The sequence below is a fragment of the Cavia porcellus genome, unplaced genomic scaffold, assembly GCF_034190915.1.
Source record: "Cavia porcellus strain 051 isolate PalLab524CR breed Dunkin Hartley unplaced genomic scaffold, mCavPor4.1 scaffold_2, whole genome shotgun sequence".
In the NCBI taxonomy this organism is placed as follows: Eukaryota; Metazoa; Chordata; class Mammalia; order Rodentia; family Caviidae; genus Cavia; species Cavia porcellus.
The window spans coordinates 36,934,416-36,955,416 of record NW_026947485.1 but is presented as its reverse complement, the minus strand read 5'-3'; the positions used below and the strand labels follow the sequence as shown (position 1 = coordinate 36,955,416).

The 21,001-nt window shown below is 43.4% G+C and overlaps 1 long non-coding RNA gene across 1 annotated transcript in view; it reads left to right on the top strand.

Annotated features, from left to right (window-relative positions):
* Positions 1–15,085, top strand: part of LOC134474098 (uncharacterized) — a 101,369-nt gene extending 86,284 nt beyond the window's left edge. The window contains exons 2-3 of the long non-coding RNA XR_010044703.1: positions 11,913–12,023; positions 14,966–15,085. This is a non-coding gene — a long non-coding RNA (uncharacterized LOC134474098). The remainder of the gene's footprint in view (positions 1–11,912; positions 12,024–14,965) is intronic.
* Positions 15,086–21,001: the final 5,916 nt, after the last annotated feature.

The window sequence follows — 21,001 nt, the reverse complement described above, 5'->3', positions numbered from 1 at the left end:
GATTATTTCTGTGAATGGTTTTTGTAGTTCATTTGTTTGAGTCCCTACTTCTTTTATGTTCTTAATTCTTAAGTTATAGATCCTCTTATCATCTTCTAGTCTTTGTATTATTGCTGTTTGTTTTCTTGTTATTTTTAAGAAGTTTTTCATTTCATACTCCCACCTTACAAATCTGTCCTCCAGTTCTGATAATCTAGCCTTAGTTTCTTTCAAGATGTTATGCCAGCTTTCAATAGGGTTTTTAGTTTCCTGGTAATCTCTTTGAACCTGCTTCATGTATTCTATGTTTTCTCTGTTTTCTCCATCAAACAATTCTCCCCTTTTTTTCTGTTCTTCCATTCCACCTTGGGTGGTGCTTAGCATTTTTCTAACTATTCTACTTATTTCTTGCTTTATTTCATTAAATACTTCATTTTTGAACTCGTCTATGAAGCTCCAGAGATACCGTTTTATGTCTATAGGTGCGGTGTCTGATATTGCATGTTTTCTGTCTTCATTCTCTTTCGCATTTACCTTTCCTGGATCAGTGTTCTCAGGATTGAGGACTGAGGACCCTTTCTTGTTGCTCCCTTTTCCCATCCATTTTTTTCCTTCCATACAAGCGTATGTAGGAGGCCCAGATTTTTTTTTTTCTCTTTTTCTGTTACAGTTTGTTTGAATCCACCGGCTAGGTGTTCCCACCCACTGCAGTTTATTAGGGAGACACAGACCTGGGCAGCCTCTGCTGGGCCCATCCCTCCAGATCAACCTAGTGAAGGCTTCACTGCTAGGGTGCACCGCCAGGCGCAGGGACCTGATTTGGGCTAGCCTACTGGATCTTAGTCCGCGGCGTCACCAGGCCAAGCTCTCCCCACCACTCCCACTTGAGAGGGGAATATGTGCCTAAAGTCACTGCAGGGCCCTGTTCCGGCTAGTCTGCTCGTTCCCAGAATGTCCTCTGTTGGAGCCTCCTACTCTATGAAAGGGTCCCCATTTCTCTTACTCATCACAGGTCGATGCATGGCTCCCTGCCAGTCCTGCTCTCAACGCCGTTTGGTTCGCCGATTCCAGCCCTCAGAGCTTTCGTGCGTCTCTCTCCCTGCCATGCGGATTGGGATGCAGTAGCGGCAGCAGGAAATTCAAATCACGGCTTCCAATGGCACGGGATCCAGCTTCCGCACTGAGATTTTATCTGTTCCTGTTATAGTATCAGGATTGCATTTCCAGTTGGTTTTTCTCAGCTTAGTTCATTCCTGGGTTGGCAGGGTACATCTTCCCTTGCGTAGGACTCCTCACACGGCACCGCTCCTGGATTCTAAACTGGTAATCTCAGAGAGCCTCAGTGGCTGCTGTTATTTGTCCGCCATGTTCTCCTGGAAGCCCAATTTATTTCACTTTAAGAGTATGGTCTCAAGGTGCATTCATTTAGCTGCTGGAACTTTTTTTTGGTACTGGGGATCAAACTCTCAACCTTGCGCTTGCCAGGTAGGCACTTATGCCACTGAGCTAAATCCCCGGTGCAACTACTGGAACTTTTAAAGTGTGTAGCTAGATGGGAGTCAGCACTGTCCTTGGAAGGGCTTAGTGTAATCCTTGCAGGACCTGTCAGTTCTAGTGAGAATTTTTACAATTTTGCAAGAATGGCTACTCCCTGCTCTCCGGCTTCCTATCTCACCGTGTGATCTTTCCTTCTTGTACACAGTGTCCTTATGATTCCATCTGTCATAGGGCTTTCAGCAGAGCTGGTGCCATTCTAGTCATTTGGACATTCTGTCTCCAAAACATGAGCTAAATAAATATATTTTCTTTTTAAGTTACTCTGCCTTAAATATTTTATTATAGCAATGGAAAACAAACTAGTACATTTCCTATAGTTTGCTTTTGAAAATGTCAATAAATGAAATAATACCATATCGTGTAGCATTTTGAGTCTGGTTTGTTGTACTTAATGTAACACACTTGCTATTGTTGTGTGTAACACTTTTTATTACCAGGTAGTATATCATTGTATGAGTTTACTGCAGTTTGCTTCTTAGATCCCCAGGTGAAATATATTTAGATACATTCCAGGATTTTCTTTTCTTTCTTTCTTTTTCCTTTTTCTTCCTTGCCTTTTTATTTGAGGTAGGATTTCCCTGTTTTGCCTAGGCTCAGCTTTCCAGGGAGTTGGGACTACAGATGTGTGCCACCAGGCCTGGTTAGATTCTAGGTGTTGGATATGAATATACTTGTTATAAATATTCACATACCAATTTTCTTCTAAACATAGTTTTTATTTGACTAGGGTAAATAATAGCAATGACATCACTGGGTTGCATGGTAAGAGTATCTTTAACTTTATAAAAAAAGTGCCAAGTTGTCCCACGTGTACACTTAGGGTTTTGGTTGTTTATCTTTTTACTATTATAATAGATGTGCAATGGTTTGTCACTGTGGTCTCAGTTTGCATTTCTCATTGACTAATATTATTGAGCATGTGTTTTTCTTCCATCTGTGTAACTTCTTTGGTGAAAGATATGTTTCAAATAGTTCATCCATTAAAAAACTGGATTCTCTGGTTATTGAGTTTTGAGAGCTCTTTATATATTCTATATACAGCTCCTTTTATCAGGTCAGCGATTTACAAATCTTTTTCTCCCCGTATGTAGCCTATATTTTTACTCTCTTAACACTGTCTTTCACAGAGTAAAGTGTTTAAAATTTTGATAAAATCTGGCTTATCAATTTTCTCTCAAGTATTGTGCTTTTGGTGTGGTAGCTGACAAATGTTACTTAAGCTAAGGTTACAAAAGTTTTTTTGCTATGTTTTCTTCTGGAAGCTTTAACTTGTAGTTTTTACATTTATTTCTGTTAGTTTTTCTGTATGGCTAAGACATAGGTTATGTTTCTTTTTTTTTGCATATGGATATCAAAATTTCCACCATCATTTGTTGAATAGACCATTTTCTTTCTATTAAATTATCTTTCTTCCTATGTCAAAATCAATATATTGTATACATGTAAGTCTGTTTCTGCATTTTTCTTTTTCTTTTTTTTTGGCACTGGGGATTGAACTCAGAATCGCATTCTTGCCAAGCAGGCACTTACACCGCTGAGCTAAATCCCTGGCTCTGTTTCTGCATTTTCTATCCTTTCCATTGATCAATATGTTTAGCTCTTCTTTAATGCCACATTGACTCGACTCCAAGCACTTTATGTTATGTATGGGAATCAGGTAATATGAGAATCCAACTTTGTTCTTGCTTTCCAGATTCATTTCTGCTTTTCTACTTCCTTTGACTTGCTGCCAATATTGAGTCTTCTAATCAATGAACATGACATATCATCTATTTATGCAGTTTGTTTTCATCACGTGTATTTTGTAGTGTTTAGTGTACAGATCTTGCACATATTTTGTAAGATTTATACCACTATTTCATGTGCTTGATATGCTTTTAAGTGGGGTTTTAATAATTCAATTTCTAATGTATTTTTAAATTTTAAAAAGGATAAAACAATAAAACCAATCAAAATAAACCATTGTAAGAGATACAGGACTTCAAAACATTATGACATCAACAATAGTTACCATAATTCCTTTTAATGTCTTCAAAATAGCTACAGATAACTTCAGACATAGTAAAGATCAAACAACAGAATAGAATAGAAATAATAAAAACAAAACAATGAATGCAATAAATGATTTCAAAGCAAGCCAATAGTAAATCCCAAATTGCTACCATAATATATCTTGCTATCTTTGAAATTGCTGTTCCTGCCATCGGATTTAACATAATCAAACCAAACGAGAGAATAAAGCCCAACCCAACAAAGCAATGGAAATGATACAGGACTTCAAAGCAAGACCATAGGGAGTCAACAATGCCTACAACCCTCAGAAGGAGATCCTCCCTAGGTGCCACACTGCATACCGCTATCCTCTGAACCTATGATCAGACCACTGGCCCTAACCTGCAATGTTAGTGAAACACCAGACCACCACAGGCATCCAATTGCATTTCACTTCGACAGCTATTGTTACAGCCTATATTTTTCTGGATAAGCCAGTGGCTTATGGGGTGTGTTGGGGGATTGGTACTTCTTATATTGCCAGCCTGAGTGCTAGAATGGGCTGGGGTCTGGTGTTTCCTCCTCCAGCAGCTGCCCACACATGGTTCTGCTTCCCAGCGTTGGCTTGTTTGCTGCTGTGGCCTTCTTCTCTCTCCCAATCCGCAAATCTTAATTTTTAATTTTTATCAATTGTATACATGAAAAGATTGATTTTGTATACTGGCCTTGTGTCTTGAAAACTTGATAATTCAGTATTTTAGTAGTTTTATGGTTTTTTTGTGATTTTCTATGTAAACAACTATAAATAATGAGAGATAATTTCTCTTCAGACTGTATGCTTTCTTTTCTTTCTTTCTTTCTTTCTTTTTTCTTTTTCTTTTTTTGCTGCCTCTACTGTGAGTCAGGGGCTTTATTCCCAATTTAAATGGGAAAACATTTGCTGTTTCACCATTAACATATGATGTAATGTCTTTCATCCTTGAGTGTTCTGCTAGTTATAGAGTGTTGGTGATGCTGTTATTAGCTTGAGCAATTTCCTTATGATTCTTTGCTGAGTGCTTTGATATTTATCTAGAATGTGTGTTGAATTTTGTCAAAGGTTTGTGTGTTTCTGTTGAGATGATCTAATATGGTGAGTGATAGTGACTAGTTTTGAGTAGTTGGGTTAGTCTTGCCTTTATGGGATAAACTCACTTGGTTAGGATGAATTATCCTTTTGATAATTTGGATCAGACATATCAGTGTTAGAGAGATTTTTGAAGTTTTAATCACAAAGGATATTGGTTTGTAATATCCTTTTCTAGGTAATATTTTTGTTGGTTTTCCTTTGCAGGTAATGTTGTTCTTACAAAATGAGTTGGAAAGTGTTTCCTTCTCTTTGCACGATCTGGGAGATTTTGTGTGGAATTGATATGATTTCTTCTTTATTGTCTGAGAAAATCTACCTATGAAGTCATTTGGCCCATAGCTTTCTCTGTGTGAAGATTTTATTTATTTACTTAAAAATGATTTATGTTTTTTGGAATGAGGTCTCACTACGTTGCCCAGGACGGTCTTGAATTTGCCCTCTTGCTGCCACAGCCATTTGAGTAACTGGGATTATAGGTGTGAGCCATCATGTCTAGCTGTTTGAAAGTTTTAAACCACAGACTCATTAAAAAAAGATGTAAGAGGTTATTATACAGTTGTTTGTAGTTTTCATTTTAGTTTTTTCATATTTATGCCATCTATAGTGATCTCTTTCTACTTCCGTTGGGTTAACTAGAAATTCATCACTTGTATTTTTTTAAAGAATGGTTGTTTTATTTCACCAGTTTTCTCTATTGCTTTTTCTGTTCTCCATTTCTTGAGTTTTTTTCTTTCTATTTTTCTTTTTCTTTGTTTTCTTCTGTGCTGGGAATTGAATCCAAGGACTTGCACTGAGCTACATTCCTAGCCCTGTATTATAGAAATTTTGGTATACTGTGTTTTCATGTAACTAAATATTTTCTATTTTTGTGGTTCTTTTTTGACTAGTGGATGTTTTAGAAGTATGTTGTTTAATTTAGTACTTTGAGGGCTTTCTAAATGTCTCTCTATTACCTATTTCTAGTTTTATTTCACTCTGGTCCTAGAGTTTATTTTATGTATGAATTCTCTCTTTAGTACCCCTGCCCCAGGCCTGTATCCTAAACTAAGTTCGCGTGGGATTTTTCCTTGCTCCCAGTGTTTCCTGTGTGCTCATAGAGAAGGGAAATCTGCAGAGAAGTGTGCCAGGTATGTGAAGCTCCCTTGGGTCTGCAGACTCCAGGTCTTTTACTTCCCACACTAGTGCCTAGCTGGCCTTTAGCACTACTGTTAACACATAGGCGAATTCTTAACAGCTTTTATGCCGTCTGCCCCAGAGCTCATGGCCCGCCTCTTCCTGGAGGTGCCAGCTCCCTGCATTTCAGGTTACTTGGTGGGCTCAAAAAAAAAAAAAACAGATCCAGTTTCAGGTTGCTTTTAATTACTGATTATAAGAGTACAAGTAGGGGCTGGGGACTTAGCTCAGTGGCATAAGCGCCTGCCTTGAAAGCAGTTCGATCCCTCGTACTGATAAAAAGGCAAAAGACAAAAAAAAAGTACAAGTAACATTTTTCAAACTCTCTGTATATCTTCTAGAAGCCTTAAGTCTTTTAATGTCTTTTTTTGGTAAACAGTTCATATCTCTAGCTCATTTTTTCCATGGATTGTGTTCTTCTGATGTAACACCTACTTGATGAATTCCCTCTTTACATTGTCTAAAGTACTGTTAGATCCATCATCCACTGAGGTTTTAATTCTAGTAACTGATTTTCAAAATAACTTAATAGTATAATTTCAACACATGGTTTTGTGAGTCTGTTTCTGTTTCTGTGTAGTTTTAGTTCTAGTGCTTCACTTTTTCTTTTTCTTTTCTGATATTGGAAATTCAACCCAAGGCCTTGCTAGGAGCCACATTCCCAACCGTTACTTGTTTTTTAAGATAAGGTTCTACTGAGTCACTAGGTTGCCCAGGCTGGGCTGGAACTTGTGATTCTCTTGCTTCATCTCCCAGAATGCTGGGATTATATGTGTGGGTCACCACATCTGGTTTCACTTGGTTTTGGTTATAAGCTACAAACTTTTTAGTGGGTATTTATTGGTATTTCTTTGGACTCCAGGGTAAAGGTCCAGAGAAGATTTTGTTTTCTTCTTCTGTGTGCTTAAGGACCCTATTGGTACTAGTACTCTTTGAGCTAAATTCACTGGAGTTATTTGGGTCATGCAAATTGGCTAAAAATCTGATTTGTTACAATTTTTCAGTGAGAAGGTTGTTCCTGCTTTTCTCTGTGCCGAGGCAAATTTTCATGTGGCTCCCGGGGAGTATGAGGGAAGGTTGGGTGCATTTCTATTTAATACTCATCTTGATGACAAAAGTTTTTCAGTACCCAACATATGGGAAGGGGTCCTCTGTTAGGACACCTCCCCCTACTCCATGGTGGGCAGGAGTTGGGTTTTGTATTTTACCTCCCAAGACTTGTGAGGGTGAGTAAATGCAAAGTTAAAGTTCTTTGGCTTTGGCAAAATGCCCTCAGGGTAAGTGTAACAGTCAGGATTTGTGCCTCTGTGTGTGTGTGTGTGTGTGTGTGTGTGTGTGTGTGTGTGTGTGTGTTTAGTGCAGGAATACTCTGGATTTTTTCTATCACATAGATTTTGACTTGATAATTCCCTAGTTGTCAACACGTTGAGGATTTTAAAGTAAACTCAAAAAGTAATCTAGCATTTCTTTCCTTTGAGGAGGAACTCTATTATCTTGTAAACTTACTAAAAACCATAGATTTCATTCAATTTTAAAATTTAATAACTTATTTCCTGAGAGAAATTCTGTCATTCTTTTTCATCATTTTGTTCATTTCTTGTTTTGACCTGTTCTTTTATACTATAAATGAACTTGAATTTTTGATTTTATAGTATGTATTGAATAATTCTATTAACTAAACACTCAGTGGGTCAAATTTTATTGTTTGTTGTTCTGATGAATCTTGCTCACTCTGTCTTTTTTCCTGTTTTGTAACCGGGGCCTGCCAGCTTTGATTCAGTGGTGCTGCATCTCGGGGACTGTATGCCACACTTACAAGAGCATCACATGTGTAGAGGTGGTTTATATTTGTTTCTGCTCTATGCTTAAGACATTAGCAGCAGATGCCATTTTCATGTGACGTTCGTAGTTGGGAGGGTCAGAGACCATGCGTAGCCTAGGAGAGGCCTGCAGCTATGAATTCTGCAGTTTAAAAAATATTCTTGCTTGAAAGGAAAGAACAACTTGTAGATATACACATATGACTATGCATGTTTAAGTGTGCAAGATAGATAACCATACTACTAAGTTTTTGATCGAACAGAATAGTTTGTGCTGTCATTGTCAGTTCATTTTTTTAGGCTTTGATTTTGTAACTTGAACAACTACTTCTAAGATAATCAACATGTGATGATTTCTTAATGTTACTTTTTTGAAATTCTGTATCATTTCTATCCTTTTTTGTTTTGCTTTTTAAAAAAAATAAATAAAAAATAAAAATATTCTTAATATGTACATATTTTTTGTTTCTTTCTTGTATTGTCCTCTCAGATCTCAGCCCAGTTAGGCGGGCTTCTGTGCTGCTTCCCTTGGACAGTGGGTAGACTTTTGTCTACTTGCAGAGGGATGACAACAGTGAATGATGATGATATTTCAGGTGTGACTCTGCATTTCATCCATGCTCAAGTCTTTTTCTCTTGTTGTTACTGGACTGCTCAAGTGCAAGCTTTGTTTTTATTGTAACTATTTTGTGAGGCTGCAGGTTAAACCCAGAGTCTCATGTGTGCTAAGCAAGTGCTGTACTTCTGAGCTACATCCTTAGGTCTCCTTATTTTTAAAAAATGGAGACCAGTCAGTGCTTTGAGAGGAGTCCTCATACCAGCACACTTGCCACTCTTTTTTTCAACCTCCTGTTTCCCTTTGGGATTTTTCTTGCTTCCTTTTGAGATCAGCCATGCATTCAGAGGATGTTAGTTTTATCTGATGTTCCTAAGTATTTAGTAACTGGAGGTTTTTCAGTTATGCCATCAGACACACTGCTGAAAATTGAAGTAAATTCATTCACTTTTAAGGGAGAATCTACATGATGTTCAAGATCTGATTCGAGTACTTTTTTTTTCTGGTACCGGGGGATCAAACTCACATCCTTGGCACTTGCCAGGCAGATGCTTATACTGCTGAGCTAAATCCCTGGCCTCTCTGGTCAGACTTAAAAATAAAAGTTTTGGCTAATATGTTTGGAGATCAAAGACAGTGAAAGCAAGAGTTTCGTCACATTTTTACTTCTTAAGCATAGACATAAGGTGCCAATAATTATCAAAAAGGAACAAATAAATGGGTCTAGGGCACATGAATTGCTGTTTTCTCAGGCCTGTACTCACTTCTAAACATCAAAACATAACATTTCTGAGCTAATGCAAAGAGTTTTCAGGCAGACATCTGATTAGAACACTCTTGTTCATCCAGAAATTTCTTCTGATCTTGTTGACACACAGGATAAAAATCGGGTACTTAGCAAGGCTATGTCCTCCCATTCCGATGACTTCTGTCCTGGGCCACGTCCACAGGTTGGTTTTGATTTCATAACTGTTTGCAAGCTGGATTCCTCTCAGTATAGTATGATTGCAATAAAGGATGCTGAAAGTAACGCCCAGCTCTTTTCCCCATTAGTGTCCCTTATATGCACGAGAACACTTGTATAAACACATACATACTGTAAGTGCACTAATGCTGTGGGCAAATAATGACAGCTGTCCTTAGAAATTTGCTTTTCCAGAAGGCACTGATGGGGGGCAGGCTTTGGATATCAAGCACCTTTGTAACTTCCTGCCCTCCTGCAGCCCCATTCTGTGGGCCTCCTACCCGCTACGAGTGTGGCTTCATCCCAGGGTTTTCCACATGAGAGTTTACTAGGCCTGACTGATGAACTGCCAGTCAAGGTAGGCGTTAAGCAGACACCTCCAAGGCAAGAGGAACTCTCTTGGGTAGGGATTCAGGAGGAAAAAGAACCAATAGCCCCCCAACTCAAATTCCTCCCCACACTTCCTTTTTGGACAATATGGAGATTTTTAGGCAGTTTCTGGATGAGATGATGTTGACCACACGCTGCAGCTCCAGATGGTCTAGGAAGCATGAAGCAGAGGCAGCAGGATGGGTAGGGGGCAGGGGACGAGATGGACCTTAGAGATGAGGAGGAGCAAATCAGACAGAATTTGCTCAGTATGGTGTGGGGAGTGGGTGTGAGCGGCCCTTTCTAACTCAGTCAGAATCTGGGGGCTGTGATTTATCCTGCTTGTATATTTGCTCTGGGGCTTCAGAGGGGTGTTTAAACCAAGGCAAATGGTTGTGCATTGACTCTCAGACAATAACAGACTGCAGACCCATTCCCCACAGTCTAGTTTTCTAATTAGGTAGTTAAGCAGGCCAGCGCATGCCATGCCTTCCACTGCAAACATTAGCTGTAACTCCAGAGAGGAACTACCCAATCTGTGTGCTCCCTCTTGATTCTGTAGGGAGATATATATTGATTATGTAAGCTACAAATGTGCTGTGTGTCTGGTACAGAACTGGCCTCTTTTTCCTTTTCCCACACTGGTTCTTGCCTAGTTTTCTTAGGAAATGGGAAATGATAAAAAGAACTGGGAGAAGTCCTAGATCCATTTTATTATACAGCCCTCTAGGAAGGCTGAGAGACAAAATGATGCACTTAAGCTGTGTACATGGTTACATGTCCACTCTTAGCACTGGACTAAGCAATGCAGAACAGTCTTCTACATCTTCCAGCACTGTATCTTTTCCATCACCTCAGCATGATTATGTCTTTTATCTTAATCTAGATCGTTGATCCCTGGGACAGCAGCAAACAGGAGAGTCTTGGGTTTCCTTTGGGTTTGGGGAAAATTGAGAACAAGAGACCTAAATGTTCCTCAAGGAAAGTTCCTGCCAGGCTGCCCTGCCAGCCAGAGGCAGCTTTCCTGCCGGTGGAGCATCCCTCTAGCAAGTGTCCATTGCTGGACCATCTTTCCCCTTGAGCATCCCATCTGCTTACCATCATTTGAACTTCTACTGGAGATCTTTGTCCCTGTGATACAGAGCTTACCTGGGAGCAGGAAGCACTGGACCAGAGCACTCTCTCCAGGGTCCATTTTTGCCCTATGGATAGATTTAGTATTAGGTCTTTAACCTTCCAAGTTTGCCTTACCACCTGCAAGTGATTGCCTATGCCTGGGCAATTTTGAGACGTGACACCTACCATATAGAATTCCCCTGGCTGCTGACTGTGGGAGCAGAGTGGGTTCAGAGACCATCACAATGGCTCATGTGAGAGATGTGTGTGTGTGGCTCTTAAATGCCTAGCAGATACTAGTGGTAGTACAGAAACAGGTGACTACATTCTGTAGATAGAATGAATGGGATATTTTCACAGTTGGGATTGGAATGTGAGAAAAAGAGAGTAGTCAAAGACAACATCAGGGCTTTAATTCTGGGCAGCAGGAAGACTTTTGTTGCCAATAACTGAGATGGAGAGTTTATATGGGGAGCAAATTCATAACAGGGGTGGAAATATACATAGATAGCCACATATACATCCACACGGAGACACTAAGCAGATATATGGGTGTGAGTCTTAACTCAGAGAAGACGATCAGGCTAATGCCATTCATGTGGGAGTTGTTGGTTGGTACAGACAAAAGAAAGAGAGAAGAGAAGAGAAAGGGTGTGAGGACTGATCTCTGTGATAAACTAAACTTAATAGCATTGGGAGGTAATATTTCATTTCCTTTTGCCTTTATAATTTTTTTCTGTTTTCTACTGAGAATAGAGGCCACCTGAGGGCAGTGGCTGTGTCTGTTTGGTGGTCAAATACTAGGTGCCTTTATAAAAAGGTGACAAAGGATTGCATGCAAAGACTTATACCACCCAGATAGCCTCTGATGGTGAGGGGGTCCTGTAAGCTGTTGGGTAGGTGGCCTAATCCAGGTCAGGTCTGCCTGTGGCCCCATTGGTGTGGACGGTGAGAGAGAATTCTGACTATCCCTGAGCCCACACCCTGACTCCACATAACTATGTCATAAAGCTGCTTTTTGGGATCTGGAAGATGAGAGAAGTGCTGCCAAGAGGAGCCAGGAGCCCTGCAGGGTGCCAACAGAGGCCACAGCATTTGAAAGTGGTGGCTTACATGTGCCTGTGATGTGGCTCTGAGTGGAGGGAACTCATGCTCAGAGGCAGCTTCTTAGAATGCTCCCTTTCCTGTTGTGATTTTGTGTGTGTTGAGGGGGCAGGAAGTGCTGTAATCCTGTTATCCTTGTCCTTTCTAACTCAGGAGCCTAAAATCCAATTCCCGGAGAACATCAGCAAACAGAACGGATGCAGAACCAGAGGAAGTGCCAGAGGCCTGGCGTCTTTGCCAGATCCCCGATGAAGCCAGACTCGGGTGAGCTCATTCCTGACGGATGAACTTGAGGAAGGCTCAGCTGTGCCCCAGGCCTTCCCACTTTGCCCCACCTTCCAGGGCGAATCGCTTTGTCTGCACGCACACTGGTCCTCTGCACATGCTCCTTGTCTTCTGCAGACTCCCTGCCCGCCCCCCCCCCCCCCCCCATATATCAGAGTCTCTTTTTGGACAGAGTCATCTTGTCAAACAGAATTTAAGATTGATGCTTTGCATCTTTGGCCTTTTGCAGGAACAGAGAGCTGGGCATGGCTATAGGGGCATTGATCGCTGACCTCTGGTCTACCCACCAGCTTTCTGTCTCCAGAGGGTCTGTCTGGAGCTGTTGTCTGTGGTTGCAGCCTGTGGTGTTTCCTTTCCTTCCTGTCTTATAGGAAGCAATTGATAATGTGCTTCCAGACTGGTCTCTTCAAATGCATCAAAAGCCTGCAGACTCTTAAGAATCCTAAAGTAATTAGAGGCAAGCATTGATGGTGAGGGAACACACATTTTTAAATGGAAAATTAAAAACCATCCACAATTTCATAACTTAGAGACAGCCATAGTAAGCATGTGGGTTTCTTTCCAGGTTTTTTCAAGCTTGTTTATAAAGCATTGCTATGACGGTATTGCTGAGTCTACTTCCCATCTAGTTTGTATATAGGTGGGTACTACAGGTGGGTGCCAGGGAAAGTGTCAGTCTTCGAGTGTCTTGTACTGGTAAACCTCAGCTTCAAGAGCACAATCTCCCTTCTGGCCAGCAGCCAGACCAGATCCGTGTTTGAGAAATAAGCATTTTCCTTAGGCTTTATTAGCTTCCACCCAAGCCTAGATCTTCTTGCAATAACTCAGCCTCACCTCTAGAGGATGGTAGTTTCTCCCTTCCCTAGTTTTTTATTCTTTTTTTCCCCCCTAGTTTTTTATTCTGAGTTCAGGAGCATTGGCCTGAACTGCGAAGTTGCTTCTTCCTCATAGCAGAGGCAGCTGGTCAGCCTTTGTCTGTCTCTGGAATGTACCAAGTTTTTAAAAGCATTTGTTTTTCCATTTGGGATTCAAGGTACCTTTCTGTTTTTCTTCTTCATGGAAGGAGTTGGAGCTGTTGATGCTCACATTACCATGAAAGCCAGCACAGACAAATCCCACTGATTGCTAGAGGACAGCTCCAGGTTTATGAAAATGCAAGGATGGTACAGGTAACAGGGCCGTCCCTTAACTAGGTCAGAGCATCTCCTCCAGAAGAGGAAGACATAAGATCCCTAATGTTATAGTTTGAGTCTAGATGTCCCCTAAGGCTTCATACAGTCAGGGAGGCAGACTTTCTAGAGTCTGTGAATGACTCATGGTCCAACACTGGGATTATGGGTGTGAGTGCTACACCAAGGTAGATGTGGCCTATATACAATGTAAGGGGCAGAAAGAGTCTCTTCTCTGTGCTCTTCCCTTTTTGCTCTTGTTGTTTGGGCTGTTTTTCACTGCCATGGACTGTTGCCATCTGCCATGTGCCACTCTTCCTTGGAACCATCTGATTTTGGACTGATTGAAATCTCCACAAACTGAGCTAAATAAACCTCTCTTTCCCTAATTTTGAATGTTGAGTATTTTGTCTCAGCAATGAGGGAAAAGTAACTAAGACACCTTCTTTTTCCACTTTGTGCAACTGCTCTGCTTGGGATGTGTCCTTGTGCAGGGTAAACCTCACTCTAAGCATTGGCTGTGTCACTTGGCTAAGGTCTTTCCTTTGGCATGAATGTCTCCATGACCTTGTCTCTCCAGGCTGCCCTACACCTCAGTTCTCCTTCTACCCGCGAGCCTCTTCCTGGCTCTTGATCCTTTGCTCAAAATTCCTGCAGATTTCTGTCCCCATCAGCTCTGCCCATCGAGCCAGACAGCCAGGCACCTGCTCTTTAGCCCCTTGGTGCCATGACCCTCTCCTCAGAGCGGTCTTTTTCTAGATTATGTTCCATATATCTAAGATTCCAGAATTCAGTACAGTCCATCCTGTGTGTGACACCCAGCAGCTGCTGTGCGCTCCCAGGAGACCGCTGTTTGCAGGGTTTGGGGAAGGTGGTAAATGCGTGGGCTGGTATGTCTGCACACAGGTGTGCGAAAAGCCTCTCAGTATGGAAAAGACAGGGAAGGGACAAGAAAAGAGTGTCTCTTGGTCAGTGGACTTTATTTGTATTCTGGTTTGTACTGTTGCTCTAGGCTCTGAATATGGGAGGAGGTTCCTGGTACCCACAAATGTGAACATTTACTCCTTCCTATTTTACAAAGTGTGATCAAAATTTATGAATATTTAAATTAAAAAATAATCATTACACTAAAAGAATCCTTGTCATCAATCCTCCTCAAAAGTCTCCCTCTTGCTGTAAAAACACTTATACCATCATTTTTGCCATTTTTAACTTTTGTCTTTTTAAGACAGGTTTCACCAATCAATTCAGGCTGGCTTTGAACTCACTTTTTGCCCAGGCTGGTCTCAAACTCACAGCTTTCCTCTTGCCTCAACATTCTGAGTGCTGAGATTACAGGCATGCACCACCACACTGGCCTGTTTTTGCCATTTTTTTGGAAGCAATTCTAAAGGTGTGCTGTGATTGCCTTTACCAGGTGTGATAAACAGTACAGTGAATGCGGCTGCTGAGTACCATCCAATGGAAAGGGAGGCTTGTAAAAACATTGTGGTGTGTCCTCATCTACCGTGCTCACTGATCTAGCATCATGCAATTTTTGGCTCTTATACACTGTGTCAACTTGAGAAGTTTAGAAGTTTAACTAAGAGACGCAACAGGGAGCCAGGATCCTCACTTTGTAAATATCCCCAGCCTATGCAAGAGGAGGGCACAGAGGTGGTGTGAGTGCTACATCTGCCCTGGGGAGGTGGTGGTGGCAGCCTACTTACAATATAAAGGAGAAGACGCCTGTTCTCCCTTTTGGTCTTGCAGGTTTTTGCTGGCTGCTGCCTTGAAGTGTTGCCCCTGTGACATGCCGCCCTGCCTTGGAGCCGCTGATTATGGACTAAAACCTCCACAAACTGTGAGCTTAATAAACCTTTCTTTCCTTAATTTTGGGTGTCTGGTATTTTGTCCCAGTAACAAGAGAAAAGTAAACAAAGACAAACAGTAAATTGGATCAATTCAGGACATTGAAGCAGCCATTACAACACAACTAGACATGAAGGAGGGCTTCCAGGACTGCTTCAGAAAGTGGCAAGAATGATGAGATAAGTGTGTTTGAAGTCAGGGAAAGTGTTTTGAGAGGGATTAATGGCAATGTGTCTTTTATGGTAATAAATGGAAAAAATTAAACATTTATCATAGTTTTTGATTGCCCCTCATACTTACATCATTCTCTAGGAAAGAATGGAGGCTGTCAGTGGGACAAGGATCATGGATCTTCTTTTTATGTCTTCCACTATGTCAAGAGGCTCTCCTCCGTCTACTAAGTGAGGACATTGCTCCTGGGCACTAACTGATTCTACCCCGTCTCCTCTCCAGGACATCAGCAAGCTATCTGTCACTCCTCCACCAGCCCTCTGGTAGGGGAAGGCCTGTGGTCCCCAAGCCTGGAGCAGTAATAGCTCAGAATCTTTCTGTCCTGGAAGAGCCTGTCACTGTGCCACGCTGGTGCTCCATATAAGTGTGGTAACACAGATGTGATCCTCCCTGGTAGAGTAGGCGACACAGGTAATTTGAAAAGTGTACAAGAGGCAAGGACATTCCATAAGTGGAGGAAGGAGGCCTTAAATCAGCAAAAAACTTTGGGTAAGTGCCATCATGAAATACTGTGACCCAGTGCTACAGAAACTCAAGAGGTGCCAGTGAGAAGAATCATGGTGAGTGTGTGTCCAGGAGTGGCTCTGGCACAGGGGGCTTGGCCTGAGGGTAGGAAGCCCTCGGCCCTCAGGCCCCAGGATGCTCTAACTGCTGGAATCTTACCTCACTGTCTGGGCAGCGAGTGTCGAGGCAGTGGGGATGAGGCCGGAAGAAGGCAGTCATTTCTCCACCCAGCCTGGCCACCTGGCTTAGGTCCCAGAGATGCTGTCAGACTGAATGTCCTGAGGAGCAGAGGATGCAACGCTAGAGTTTAACCAGGGCCAAGCTCTGCAGCAGCTCCCTGGCCTGTCTCCCTTTCCCTTTCTCTCCCTTCTAATCTAATGCGCAGGATGAAATTCAACTTAATTAGGAGGATTATATGTCTTACAAATTTAATATTCAAGCCGAGGCTCCCTCCACCCCAGCATGTTTATTAAAGATGTCCTGGGAAGAATGTTAGTGAATCATGACATCATAAATATTTAAAATGAAGACGCTGTAGTCAGGAAAGGGAGAAAAGAAGAAAACAGATTTGTTTTTCAGCACTGAACTCAGGGTCTTGTGCATGCCAGCAAGTGCTACCACTGAGCTATATCTACAGTGCTTTTAAAATTTTGTTTTGAAAAAGTGTTTTGCTAAGTTGTCCAAGCTGCACTCAGACTTTCAATCTTCCTGCCTTAGCCTCTGAGAAGCCAGGGCTACAGAAAACAGATCATTTTAAGAACCAAAAAGGAATCACATTTTCCTCCTGGATTGAGTTTGCTGAGGAGGCTTTTTGGGCTTTCTGGCTGGGGCAGCAACATGATTTTATGATCTGGAACTGTGAGCTGTGGTCCTGTCCAAAGCTGAGTGGCCTGGGAGTACCATTTGTGCTGGCTAAGTCAGACTAGGTTTGACTTTGAGTTTGTGCTGTGGTTCAGGATGCCAAGCACATTTTTACGACTAATGCAGGAAAACAACCTGGCCCAGTGTGGCACTCATTTGGATCTTCTTCTCCAGTCCTTTGGAAGTAGAATTAGTCTAGATTCAGCAGGTGGATGCAAGAACTCCATGCAGATGTTTAGTGTTGCATAATCAAAACAGTGTTTAGATGGAAGGGGAGGGATGGGTGAGAGAGAGAGAGAGAGAGAGAGAGAGAGAGAGAGAGAGAGAGAGAGAGAGAGAGGAAAGGAGAGGGGAAAGAGAGGAAACAGGGGAGGGAGAGAGAGAGGAAAAGGGAGAGAGACAGAGCCCTTGGAAGAAGCCTCTAAATTCATCCCCCCACCCTGGGCAGAACTTTCTGTGATGAAATGATACGTGGGCAGTCATAAATGCAGATTCCACTCATTCATTCATTCCCATAGTGAATTCCTTAGCTCATGGTGAAGGACATAGAGATAAATAAATACAGTTGCCCTGTCTTCCACAGTTGAGGGTGGGTGGGTGGGAAGACAGCCCAGTCCATGGACACTCACACTGCACGTGATGCTGCCACAAGAGGGGGAGGATAAGGGCCTGGAAGAGCCTGCAGATACTTCCAGATTTGTGGGCAGGGCTCTCAGGGAGGTATCTCTGGAGCAAGTGGTAACAAGCTCAGGCTTGGAAGCTGAGCAGGGGTTAGCTAAATAAAGGAGACAAGAGATCTAGGCAGGAAGAACGCCGCCTGAAGTCCCTGAGCAGAGAGAATATGGTAGAGTAGGGGAATTGTAGGCAGCTCAGGAGAATGTGAACATGGAGAGAGGGCAGGGTTGAGGGCCAGGGATGAGGTGTAGGTGGCACCAAAGAGAGCCTGGGAGAGGACTCCAGGAGAGGACTCGAGGACAATGGTCGATGAAGATTGGGCAGGGACTGATGCAATCTGTTTCCTGGTTACAGAACAGTTCGTGGCTGTGGGTGGAGATGGGGTATGGGGGCCATGGCCCAGGCCGGGAGACTAACAGGGAGATTGGATCAGTGTTCTCTGCTTCTGCCTGGCACTGGCTGAGTTCAGGGAAGAGAAGCTGGAGGCCTGGGCTAAGCCAGTGGCAGAGAGTACTAGAAAAAAGTGGGCTGGCTTGGGAGACTTCCGTTTCTCATTTGCTTTCCCCTATTGTGTGTTACAGAGAAAGCAAAGATGACTCTGACAGGGCAGGTGCCTGGCCACCCATGAGGGCACCTCCCTGTTTAGCATGCCCACTAGTTTTGTTGGTGCCTCTGTCACCCCAAAAATTTATGAGCACAGACCCTGCTCCCTGAGCTCTAGGGTCAAGGCACATAGATGGCTAGGATCAGAGTTGCCATGGCAACCCAAGGCAAGTTTTGTCTTTGTCCTGGCAGATTGGAGGTGATAGAGACAAAAATGCTGTGATGAACAAAGGGTTTTGTGCCTGAATGGAACTGAGGAAAAGACCTCGCCTAGCAAGGGCTCCTTGAGGGTGGGGCAAGGAGGTGGGCAGTCCTGGGGAGGCAGCGCTGGGCTCGTAGCTATGGTAACAGAAAATGGTATGGAGCTTGGGACAAGGCCCTGCCCAACCTAAAACACAGAGCAGCCTTGCCTTTTGAGACCTGGGATCGAGGGGCAGAGGACACTGAAAGTGTGCATGTGGGCATCAGGCAGGTCATAGGCCAAGGTCACAGAAACCAAGATCCAGAATTTTCTGGGAGAGATGAGGGTTTGTGAAAGGGCTTCTGTGCTGCCCCCTGATCATGGTCTTGTGACATGTGGGTCTCAGCTCTGTGAGGGCGTCTTATTCCATCCTCCCTGAGACAAGAGAGCAGGGACCCTTTCCTCCAACCCCTCCCTCAAGCCCTGCACACCAGCTTGGCTTTGGTGTGGCCCCTGTTCCAGCAGTGCCTTGTGCAGGTGAGCCCCAGGGTGGGCAGCAATTCCTACAGCTCTAGTGACATTCTGGTGAGAAGGAACAGTGTTCCAAAACCTGGGAAACAGAAGCAGATAGTGGCTGGAATCCTTAAAAATCTTCTGAACCCCTGACTCTTTTTCTACTGCATCCACAGGGGCCTACCCCCTTCTTCGTTTCCTCTGTGAGGTACCTAAGAATAGGAGAGAAGGACGAGGAACTGATGTCTAATGCTGCTCCTAGTTGCCACTGGCTGGGTCTGCCATGTGCTTGAACTTTGTATTTTCCCCTCCCCTCCTCTCACCTTGCCCCTCCCCTTCCCTTCCCTCTTCTGTTCTGTTCTGTTCTCTTCTCCTCTCTCTCTCTTTCCCTTCCTCTCTCCCCCTGCCTTCTCTCTCTGTTTTTTCTTCAAGGTCTTGCTAAGTTGCCCATGCAGGCCTTGAATTCATGACCCTCTGCCTCAACTTCCTGAGTAGCTGGGATGACAGGCATCCACCACTGTGCCCAGCTACATTATTTTCTACACTGAACATAATAGCTCATCTTAGCTACCCAAGGAGGTGATTGCTATGGTCTCCCCATTTGACAAGTTGAGGAAACAGTGGCCAGAGAGCAACACAAGCTCCTGTGGTTGGTTCAGCAGAGGGAATGGCCTGGGATGTCCTTCCTCCAAGTCAGTGTATGGCTATTTACTTACTGAAAGTTTGGGAGGGAGGTCAGCAGCAACTGAGGACCTGGCATCATTTCTATAACCAGGTTGAACAGCCATGGGGCTTTGTGACATTTTCAGGGGCACTGTTTTCTAATTTGCCAGGAGGTTTGCGCCGGGCCGGGCCACTAACTGTCATATGGTCTGAAGGGCTAAACCCTGTTGGCTTCAGGGACTTTGGGGGTGCCCTGGAGAGTGAGCAGAAGCTGGAGATGGGTTGGAAAGGTGTCCTTGATGGTGAGGAAGGCCTGGTGTTGCCTTACGGTGGCCTTGGAGGTATTCTGGTCCTTCTGGAGCTTGTTCTGACTACGGGAGGTGTTTGAATGAATAAGGGACCCATTGCCTGCTTCTTGGAGCATCATTTTCACATACCCAGGAGGCGCAGAGGTCCCTTGGCAGGGCCTGTATCTCCCTGGAAGGAATCTTGCTTCTGTCCTAATTTCTGAGTCCCAGGAAGCTTATGTGCCAAGTGTAAGCTGTAACATTGAGAGATAAGGCACAGACTCTCAAGCTGGACTGCTGGATTCCAATCCTAGTTGCCCCAGCTATTCGCTGTGACTTTGCTGAGTCACCTAATGTCTCTGCATCTTATTTTTCTATCTATGGAATGGCAGTCATAATATTGCACAATTACATGAATTAATACATATTTTCAATTAAAGAAAAATGGGGTCAGCAGCAGTAGCACCCCTCAGAAATTACAAAAGAATGTAGTGGGTGACTACAGCTTGTGGAGGTGGTTGGCAGCAGGGTGGTGGTGACAGGGACTGCTGGAGTCCCCATTCCTGTAGCCCTGAGCTGCCTGGGTGATAGCAGTGGGGATTTTCAGGGACAGAGCTGCTATGGATAGGACAATCATAAAGATGATGAAGGGCATGTTATTCCGGCTGGGCCAGTGTGTGCCTCACTCAGAGTTGGGAACCTTTTCCAAAGAGAGATCCAGGTTGGTTGTGAGGGGCAATGCTTATCTCACACTCCTAAGAATGCATGCAAGTAATTTGAAGCTTTTCTGCAGCAAAGCCTGACATGATTCTCAGTGCGCAAAGCTGTTTGGTAAGTCTGGGAAGAGGTGGCGTGGGGGACAGGAAGGTGTGACTCCCCAAGTCTCCCAGGAGTGAGGGGGTCTCAGAGACCCAAGATGATCGGGGAAGGTGGCTAGGGTCAGCAGGTTTCCTGGGCCTCATCTCCTTCTTCCAGCTCCTCCGTGGTGTGTGGCAGGAGATTAGAAGTGATACCTGGGGAGTAGAAGAAAGAGGAACCTACCTGGCTCTGGACATCTGTCCTGTAAGTGGGAGGGGCAGAGGACATGAGCTATACTATACAGTCTAGAAAAAATAAACATAAGCAAGCTGGTGTGGTGGTCCATGCCTGTAATCCTAGCTCTGGGAGGCTGAGGCAGGAGGATGGCAAATTTAAACTTATTCTGGGCAATTTAGGAGACTTTGTCTCAAAATAAATGGAGCTATAGTACAGTCTGAATGCCATGGGTTCACTTTTCAGTACAAGACAGATAGACAAACAAAAACAAACACCCAAGCTAACACCAGGGAAGTGTCTTTTGTCGAGTGAGAAGCAAAAAAGAAAAGCAAATGAAACTATTCTCTCCCTACCTTAAAACAACATGACTTTTATTTTCAGTTT